The sequence below is a fragment of the Chlamydotis macqueenii genome, chromosome 2 (genome assembly GCF_036417535.1).
Source record: "Chlamydotis macqueenii isolate bChlMac1 chromosome 2, bChlMac1.mat, whole genome shotgun sequence".
NCBI lineage: Eukaryota > Metazoa > Chordata > Aves > Otidiformes > Otididae > Chlamydotis > Chlamydotis macqueenii.
Window position 1 is genome coordinate 121,557,536 of NC_141557.1, and position 10,385 is coordinate 121,567,920.

The window sequence follows — 10,385 nt, forward strand, 5'->3', positions numbered from 1 at the left end:
AGACTCACCTTGGGAAAACTAATGAAAAAGAGAACAAAAACAACTTCCCCCCACTCCTCTCCCTTCCCAGGCTTAACTTCATTTCAATTATCTCTACCTCCTTCCCCTCACGAGCAGCACAGGGGAGAAGAGGGAATGGGGGTTATGGTCAGTTCATCACATGTCGCTTTACAACGCTCCTTCCTCCTCAGGGGAAGAACTCCTCACATTCCTCCCCTGCTTCAGCATGGGATCCCTCCCACGGGCTACAGTCCTTCTTCAAACTGCTCCAGCACGGATTCTTTTCAACAGGCTGCAGTCCCTCCGGCACAGCCTCCATCAGGCATCCGCCTGCCCCAGCGTGGGGTTCTCCATGGGCTGCAGGTGGATCTCTGCTCCTCCATGGACCTCCATGGGCTGCAGGGGGACAACCTGCTTCACCATGGGCTGCACCACAGGCTGCAGGGGAATTCTGGCCAGGAGCAGCATTACTCCTCCCCCTCCTTCTTCACTGACCTTGGCGTCCGCAGTCGTTCTCTCACAAGAAATGCTTCACAATCGGCTCAGGCAGACGCCTCTCAGGTTCTCTTCACATCTCCTCTCTTCACTTCTTTCAGCTGGGCTGGGCCGAGTGGTGCCCAGACAGCCACCCAGCGGGAGGCCAGAGGGTGAAGGCCGCAGGGCCCACAAGGCCTCCCCCTCTCTGCCCATACTTCTGTTTCTTCACATCTTTTTCTTTTCTTTTTTTTTTTTTTTAATTTTTCCCCTTCTTAAATATATTATCACAAAAACATTATCAGGGAACATTCTGCCACCAATTGTCTCAGCAGCGAGTCTACCCTACACCTGGCCGAGTCTACCAGACAAAGGGAAAACTTCTAGCAGCTTCTTGCAGAAGCTGCCACTGTAGCCCCCTTCCACTGAAAAAAATTAACACAAGCCCAAAGCCTATGAAGAGAAAGGTCTTCTTCTCTTTAAAGAATAGATAGAATTTAATAGAATTTTGTATGCTAGCTGCGTAATTTCTATATCTTGCCCAGCCACCATTTAACACTACAGAAACCTATAAGCATATACATGTTCCTGAAGTCTTCTGCACATCCAAATTTTTGTTTTCCATATGCTGAGTCTGGCCCAAGCCAAACCCCTGGCAGTTGTGGCTTGGAAACATCTCCTACATGTCTCTTGGGCCCCAACAGAAAGTGCAGTTGCAGCCGTCACCATTTGTCATTCAAGCAGGTGAAAATACTGTAGTAATGTAGGCATTAACTCAAGGACAGAGCACTCTACACCATGCTCAAATCCAGCTCTCAGACCTACCAAGTGAGGTTCAGACTTGTATTGCTCACTCAGCTGAAAGCACCCTGACAATGCACACGGAAACTCCTCTGAGTTGCAGAAGGTTTGTTGAAAGTGGAAGTTGCAGAGAGTTTTATACAGCAGAAAATGAAAGTTTTTCCACTGTATAAAACCAAAGAAAGCCTGTTGGTCATAACTGGAGTGTTCTCCTGGGATGAGAAGGGCTTCTGTTCTCCCTCTAATCCCAGAGACAGTACATGCATTTTTTCATTAACTGAATAAAGTGTCTCAAATGTCTCATTTTGTCAAGAAAAATATTTCAATTATTTTCATAACATTTTATATGATCCATTTATTACTATTGTTATTATTATTATTACTCACTCTTATGGCTACCACACTGGGGAATTAATTTGGATGTACCTCTGGGTTATGGCGCAATCAACAACAAAACATTTTTTAAATGCACAAACAAAAATGCAATTAAGAACAATCTATACCATCATATGTTGCTGATATCTACAGGGTGCAGTAGGGTGGCTAAATTTCACTTTGCCCTGTCAGATAAGAAAAGAGAAACTCCATACCAAGAAACAGCTGCCAGGGAGCACTGTATGTGCGTACTGACATAAGGAGCAGCACTGTAACACCTGCCATAGTTCACATAAGACCAAAGCACTGTATTTTTTATGTGATTCATATAGATGAGGATATACAGGAGGTGCTAACATGGGGGAAAAAAAAAAGGAAAAAAAGGATGATAGGGATATACAGATAATAGCTTTATGTCTACATATAAAATTTCTAAGTCGCTTTTTTTTTGGGCCAAGAAGAAGACAGGAGATGGAGCAGGAGTGGCAAGAAGAGGGGGTCATGATATGCTAGGTAAGGTTAATAATTGTGCAGGGTTGTGCTGCCTGTGGCAACCTCAGCAGCACCTCCTTCCTCAGCTGGTGCCATGATCCATTGTCGAGCATCGAATGACCGATGCTTTTCCACATCCTGCTCCAGACACTTCTTGCACTGTGACACAAATCAGAGCTAAGAAACATCACCAGACGGAGGAAAAAGGTGCTCTGAGAGCATGAAATACCAGCTTGCCTACTACAGAGGGCAGTATATTAATGCTATTTTTGAGCAGAATAAAAGCAGCTTTTAATGAGGGCATTTTCGGCCATAAAAAATTATTCTTCTAGAAGAAAGGGAAGACAGAGGGGAGGTATGTATCCCTAAAATGTGTCCTGGCATTTCCTAGGCTAATTAACAGTGGTTTTGCCAAGTACATTACAACTTCACAGCATAAGAGTATTTTCACAGATCAATCAAACAATTGTCCAACAGATGTAGAATTTCAATGTCATGTTTCAGATTTTTAGAAATAGAAAATAAATACAGTCAACGGATTTCTTGCCCATAGTAAGCAATAACTAAAGAGCAATCTTTAGTCTCAGGTCTATTATCAGAATGCCTTCATGATTGCTTCCTCGTGTTGCTTTTTGAAAACCTTCTTGATCAGTAAAATAGACTGGTCATGGGTTTTTTGAAGAAAGACAGCTAAGCATTTGCTTTGACAGCAGACAGTCTGGAACAAAATGCATCAGCAGTAATAAGTAGTCTTCTGCCTAGACATGTCTTCTTCCAAGACATGATGGCCTCTACCAAGAAATTCCACATTATTTCTCAGAGGTTTCCAAACTCCCTTTCTACCTTGCAGCTTTGTCCCGCCATACCAAATCTTTTGTACTTTATCTCCATATACTGAGACTCTCTAAATTGTTTGTCTTTTGAAACCTTTCAGAACATATTTCAGATTATTTGAAGAGAGATAGGTTGCTTTTCTGTTGAAATTATAGGAGGAAAGACACACTTCCATCTTTCAGAAAATACACCCAATTGACCTCCCAGTGCACCAGTGTTGCTCTCAGAAGCAGACTGAGCTCCTGCAGTCGGCTGCTTTCCTCCAGTAAGCAGCTCTCAGTGCTTGCACGCCACCTTCCTTGCCTGAGCCAAATAGTTGGATGATTTCTGGATGTCAAAACACTTTTCAGTAAGTGATGAAAATCTGCAGACCACCAATGCCTTGTACGTCACTGTTTTATGCAACAGCCACTCCTGAGCCACATGCAGTCAGTCCATCAGGCAGCTACCCAGATATCTGAAGAGGCAGATAAATCTTGCTGTTTTCTGGGCAATTATGAAACAACATTGCCGCCACAGCTAATGATCTACAAAGAAAGATACTATTATGCATCTGAATTACCAAAACTGCTGCATATTGGCTCAGAACTTTACACTTCCCTTCAGAAGTGAGTATTTGCTTCCTTGCTAGCAAAGCAAGGCAACTCAGGGCCCAAATGTTAACATGAGAAGAAGAATCTGGAACTGGTGCTAAATCTTCTCTTTCTAATTACCAGTTGCCTTTCAGTCCTGATCTACCCCAAGGACATGCTCAAAGCCATCAAATTGTCATTTAGGAGGCACAGGGGGCAAGGTCACCAGAATTTCTAATTAGGGCTGAAAACATGATAAATCGTACAGCCAAAAAAAAAAAATCTTGATCTTTTACCTCCTTGATGTAGTCATACCTAACTGTGTGCTTTCTGTGAAAGTTTCAGCCTTAGCATTTTACTTGCAGCCACAATAAAAAAGCTTCACCTCTTGAGATACTTCCATCAAATACGGTATCAAGTAATGCTGAGCAACATACTCTGCTGTTTGCGCGTGGGTCGAACACAGCAGGAGGGAGGAAATTGTTTATTTTCCCAGTTACATTATAATCAATCACATGAGTAATTTGTGACAAATATTTGCATTGATTTGAAGATGTGGACAAAACGTGTGCCTTTTAAAAACAGGATTATTTTGTCAGTTATCCCCATGTCACACATGCAAAGCACTGTTGCAGAATCCGAAGGGGAAAATACGATTTTCACCTCTTTTATCTTTCACAATTAGATAATTTCACACATAATAGAGCATCAGCATTATCGTAACAAGGTTTTTTAAAAATTGTATATAGATTAAAATATAGCACAGAATATAAACGTGTAAGGAAAATATTATTAGCTGTTAAAATTAGCTGGTTCGTCAAATGTTGCTGTGTTTCTCTATTCCTCAGAATTTACTGTATGAAAATGTCCATCTTTTCTTTTTTTAGCTTCCTAAAACAGCACTTCTTTACTATCCAGCAGATACGGAATGTACACTAAAGTACATAATCAGCTATTCCTTGCCTAAGCAACAGCTCTCATTTTAGATTCCATTTTAAAATTGTATTTTCTCAGTCCTAAGGAAAAGCTGCTTCTTGTAACTGGTTTCTCTTCCCATCAGACACTGTAGTTCAGCCTAAAATTCCTGGGTATCCTTCCCAGAGCAACATCTACCAAAACACCCCGCTACGCTGAGCAAGAGCTTGGAACAGAGCTGGACACCAGCTTCCCTTGTGTTAGTATCTGTCATGTGTCCTAAATACCTGGAATTTTTCTATACTCCTGGCAAGGTTAGTGTTGTTTTAATGCCTGAAATGGTGGTTGAAAACTCAAAGGTTTTCATCCTCCTAACTTTCTGATTCAACCGCATCTTTTGGACTATGACTGAGCCCTGGCCTTTAATTTCATGTGCTAGCAATACACTCTGTATGTATAACAGTATTTTTATTTAGGAATTTTCAACTTGTTTTCAATTTCAAAAGCTATATCTTTATTCCCCTGCTATGGTGACAGATCATTTTTTTTCCCTCTCAATGTCCATTTTCATCTGTGCATAATGTGGCCCACCCACCTCCCTTCTTTAGTGACCTGAACTCAGCTAATGAAAACCCAAGATGAAAAGTTCACATAGTGCAAAGTCACATCCTACACATTTATTGGGTTGACTGAGCTGTGACACTGCTGCAGTAAGCTCTGCTTTTTGGGCAGCATTATACAGCCACTGCTACTCTGGTTTTGTACCCAGACAGGCCGGGTGCTACCTACTCAGGGAGGTCTTCTCCTCCCCACATTCCCCCATGTTCTTCTGCTGTCACACACATGGCAGTCGGGTCCTTTACCCGAGGGGCAAAGGTACTGCAAAGACTATATCTAACAAGCAAATTCCCTGTTCTGTGAGAAATTGTGAAACTTTCCATTTTATTCTGAATCAAGGTAAGAAATCAAACTTCCAGGATTTTTCAAGAAACAAAACAAGCCAAAGAACTTCGATTCAGCCAGTTTAAACATCTCCTTTGAGTCTATCACTCTAGCAATTAATAGATGTACTCACTATATTGTACTCCACACCTGCAAGATGCAGCACTTTGATATTATCCAGGCAAAATGAATTGCTTTATTTGGCAGATTATGAAAGTTATGACAAATTCAGTTTTTCTGAATCCACATTTTTCTGTGGAAAAAAAAAAAAGACCAGCTTTACAAGAGTTATGTTTTATTAAGAATTGATAAGCAATTAAAAAAAAAATTCAGCACAATCACCCTTGACTGTCTTCTTTGCAAGGACTACATGCATTTACCAGCACCAAGAGAAACGCTGCATCAAATCAATGAGAGTTTTCCCTTTATCTTTCGCAGGACAAAATTTTCCCTTTAAATTTTCCTCCACATTTCTCAGCATGTTGAGATATTGCTCGTTCACTAAGTCTGGAGGTTCTCAGCATCTGAGCATCATTTCTCTGTCATCTGCTGGTCTCATAATTTCATACGTTTCAAACAGATTTCTGCTTGTGCTGTACCAATCCATTACCACACAGCCCTCACCTTAAAGCTGTCTCTTAGGCAGCATCACGAATATTTAAAGCTGGAACAAAATTCTAGCAGTTCAAAAATATCAGATTTCTGTGAGGAGGTGGGACAGGGGAAGCAAGGGTATACTCATTGATGGTCATTTCCGTGTCCATTGAGCCTTTTAGTAGAGTGCATAATGAGTAACCAAAGCTTATCAGAAAGCAAAACTAACCAGCCTTCAAACCAGCATTTTGAAATCATTAGTCCAGAATAATTTGTTCTTTCTTGACAATGTCCCACATGTATCCTTTGGGGGAGGAGGGAGAGAGAAAAAAAGAAAAGAAAAAAAAAATCTGCAATCTTTCACAAAAAGGAGTACAGAAAGGAAAGATTATCTTCCTTTTTCTTTTTTTTGGGGGGTTTTTTTTTTTTTTTGAGAAGTCTTTATCATTCTGCAAGGTAAATCAGCTTTGCTCCACTTCCTTCTTTTCCTTCTATTGTTCCACTAGTTCATAATCTCTCATAAATGTGTTGCTATGATTCCTATCATACGATCAAGGCTGCTTAAGAGGAAGCCAATTTCTACCAACACATCGAGCTGAAAGCTAATATATGTAGAGCTGATCTAGCTGATTAAACAGCCGCAAGCAGAAAAAAAAATGGCATTTCAACATTTTAATACGAAGTCTGACTATCAAACATGTTTTAACAAGCAAGTGAATCATTTCAGTAATGGTCTGTTTACATTGACCGTACCTTGCCAGAACTAAGGAGGTCTGAAGTTTTAGGGAAGGTTCTGTTTAGTGACAGATGGCTGCTTTTAACGGGCATGCTCTTTGAACCTGAAAAGTGGTTTTGGATGTTGGGCAACACCTCAGCGGCTGCTTCCTCATCTGTGGTAAAACAGCATCACTTCACTGACATCTGCATTTTCTAAGTCTAAAATTCTTTTAAAAAAATTTGTCTTTACTTGAATGTATTATTAGAGCCTATCTTTAAAATAAAGTGCTATATGGATACGTGGAGGTGTTTAATGGCACAAGTGAGATAAGACATCCATGGCCTACTAGACACTGTCTACATTGCTGCATGCATATTTTTGAAAGTAGTTTCTTTTCCCCTTGGGACATAAATTCCTCTTGAATGGCAAAGTTTAAAATTTGAGAGTGATACTCTGGCCTGAAAATTATTAGCTGAGCCTCCTTGCTTTAGCTAGGCAAAATATAAAATTTAAAATTAAACTTCTGTTTGAAAAAATTCCTTATCCATCTTTAGACTTTTACTCAAAAAATATTATTACTGATTATAAGGAGGATTATTAATTGTGATGTTTCTATGGCATCATTTTCCCCCCAGGACACTTAAGAGTCATGTGTTTTCCCTGAAACACCTTAACTATCACATACTTATCTGAGTTCTGTGACAGTGTGCAACACAGATCACAAGTTGTTCTCTTGTGGAAACAATACAAAATCTGACTGTTCTCCCAGTATGTGAAACTTGGTCTTTTGGTCCCTTCTGGTATCAGCACAGAAAAACAGGGAAAGGAACATATTTTATGCCACTCTAAAGATTCCTTCTGTGTCAGGTTGTTCAATGTAAGACAGTATGAGTGCAGCTTAAGTTACCTACCTTGCAAGATGCTAAATAAACATTTAAGTCCAATTCAAAACAAGATAGCATCTCTCAGCATTAATCACCTTAAACTAGGTGAAACTACCTGAAAACGCAGCTCTTTCTATTCACAAACAGTAGCAGAACGTTTCTTATTTTTTACATTTGAGTAATGATGCATAATCCTCCTTTAATATTTTATTTATCCATGTAGCTACAAAACATATTGCTGAATATTTATTTCCTCTTCAATTTAATGCATTCTGAATGTACCAGCAGTGAGGCACTGAACAGGTTTCCACATGCACATGCACATTCACCTGCAGGGGAAGAAAAGATATTTCTCGTGCACACAAACAGCCCCACATTCTGAGCACCATAGGTGAGATGTTCTGCTTTTGCATTACACTAATTTGTATTTTCTTTCCTTTTCTAGGCTGTCTCTGTCATGGAAATTAGTTAAATAAATTGTATCTCTTTCAGTGCTTATTTGCTTTCAGTAGATTAGGAGGAAACCACAACTGTCATTAAATAAAAAAAAAAAATCTGATATAATGTCTTGGACAAAAAGAAACAATGCACTATAGAACTGGAGCTGAAGGCAAAAGGAACTCCTTGTGGTCACCTTGGTTTTCAGAGGCTGATGTCAAACCTAGGCAATAGTTTTCTTATTTGAACAAAGACACTTTCGATGTGTAGAAGATATTTAGCATTAATGAAAGTGAAGGATGTTTGACATATACGGATTTGACTGGGATTTTTCCCCAACTTTAAAAAAAAAAAGAAAACCAAAACCATTGTTATTCCTTATGGTGCAATTCTAACACACAAATGTGTAAACTGAGTTAAATCCCTAGGAGTAGAGGGATTTGAGTAAGGTTTCTAGTTATTTTTTTACACCTAATTGTTCTTCTGCAATCTGCAGTTAAAAGTATACAAAATTAATTACAGGGGTTGTCTAGTGGCAGTTGTAGAGTATTTAAATGGTGAGGATAGCAAAACTTACGGTGGAGAGAGAGGTAAGACTGAAACAGCCCTCCACTCTGTAGTTAATCTGGTCCCTCTACACTGCAAAAGGCTGAGATTTCAGGGAAGATACTTAATCTGCAAACTTCAGTAACTCCCTGGTGATGCTCTTTTGCTCTGCTCTCCAAAGCAGAGACAAAAGCACTGAAATAGAACACTTGACATGTTTTCCATACAAAAGATTTCTAATGAAAAGAAGCAGGGAGCATAGAAGGTGACACCCTAATATCCACAGGAGTTGATTGGAAATTAACGCCACAAGCAGGTCAAATCACTGTGTACCATACTTTTGCAATACCGAATTTTTTGAACCTCCCAAAAGGAAGAGAAATGAGACTGGCTGCAGCCAGGACAGCTGATTCCCAAGCTGCCTGCACGTGTCTGCCCCATGTTGCCTTCCCCCAGCACAGCCTGTCCCTGCTGTCCACAGAAAAATTGCTAGGATCTCCTGTTTTCCTCCCACTATGTTAGGGAAGATGGTCTCCTTACTAAAAACATAACCACACACCCCCAAAAAAATTATTATTATAAAGCTCCTTTTAACAAATTAAGAATGATGGGTTTTCATTACAATATAGAGCACTGCACATAATGTATAGAGTAAGAACTGTATGGAAACACCGATACACATATGCAAAGTGTAAATAATGAACAAGAACACGGGTTATTTGGAATGAAAATAATTCACTAGGGCCTAGTTCTTTCACAGTTCATTTGCTCCTAACTTGATAAAATACTTTGGATTGTCATTTTTTTTACCTTAAATATTCTGGGTTTGTGATGATTTAAAGGTCAGAACTTTATTTAAAAAGGTGTATGTATGTAAAAAAATGACAGAGGGACAGAGCAGGAAGTCAGACTCACTCAATCAGTTGCATGAGTATCATTCATTTCCCTAGGTAAATCAACTGTCCTGACGTCAGCTATTCACTCATAACAGAAAAAAAAAAAAACCAGACAGGGCTAGATTTGTCCAGAAAGGATTATATTGTATATTTTCATTAACAAAGATAATAGCATTAGAGCAGCTAGTTCTAAAGTACCAGACTCCATGCCCTGAATCTCACAGCTCCGCTCCACACAGCAGTGCCACTGCAAGCTGTGAACACCTCTGACTGTTCAGCATTGGTTTGGTACCACAAGATGAATGTAGGAGCACTGCATTTATCAACCCGATATAAAAAATACTTGACACACATGACTGTATTAACAATAAAGGATGTGGAAGTTACGCAGAGGGCTGAATCTCTACAGTATTTCCACAGGAACTGCATTGCCAGCGACAAGAGTAAGTTTCATGATTTATACTGGTGTGCATAAAGGATTTTTGTTCCAGTAGGACTAAACCAGACTGTTTCTAAGAAAATTTGGCATGTAATGAAGGCATACACCTTATTAATGATTTTTGTATAAAGAACAAAGTTACCAGGAAAATGTCTGATGATCAGATCTGTTCCCAGTGAAGATAATGAGACCATTCTTCCAAAGTTCAGCAATAGCAGAAGTGAGGGAAGCAATACATAACAATTAGGAAGACAAAAATCTACAGACCAAAAGTTAGACTCAGTTTTACCATAAACTTACCTTCAGTAAGCCAATAACTTGTATAGCTGTGCCTTGGCCTCTACAGCTTCACACGAAAACAGAATTTTACTGAATTCATAGGACTGTATCAAAGAAAATGTATCATCATCAATAAAATGGGAACTTTTCCAATCAAGTGCCATTAAAACATCCAGTATATTTAAT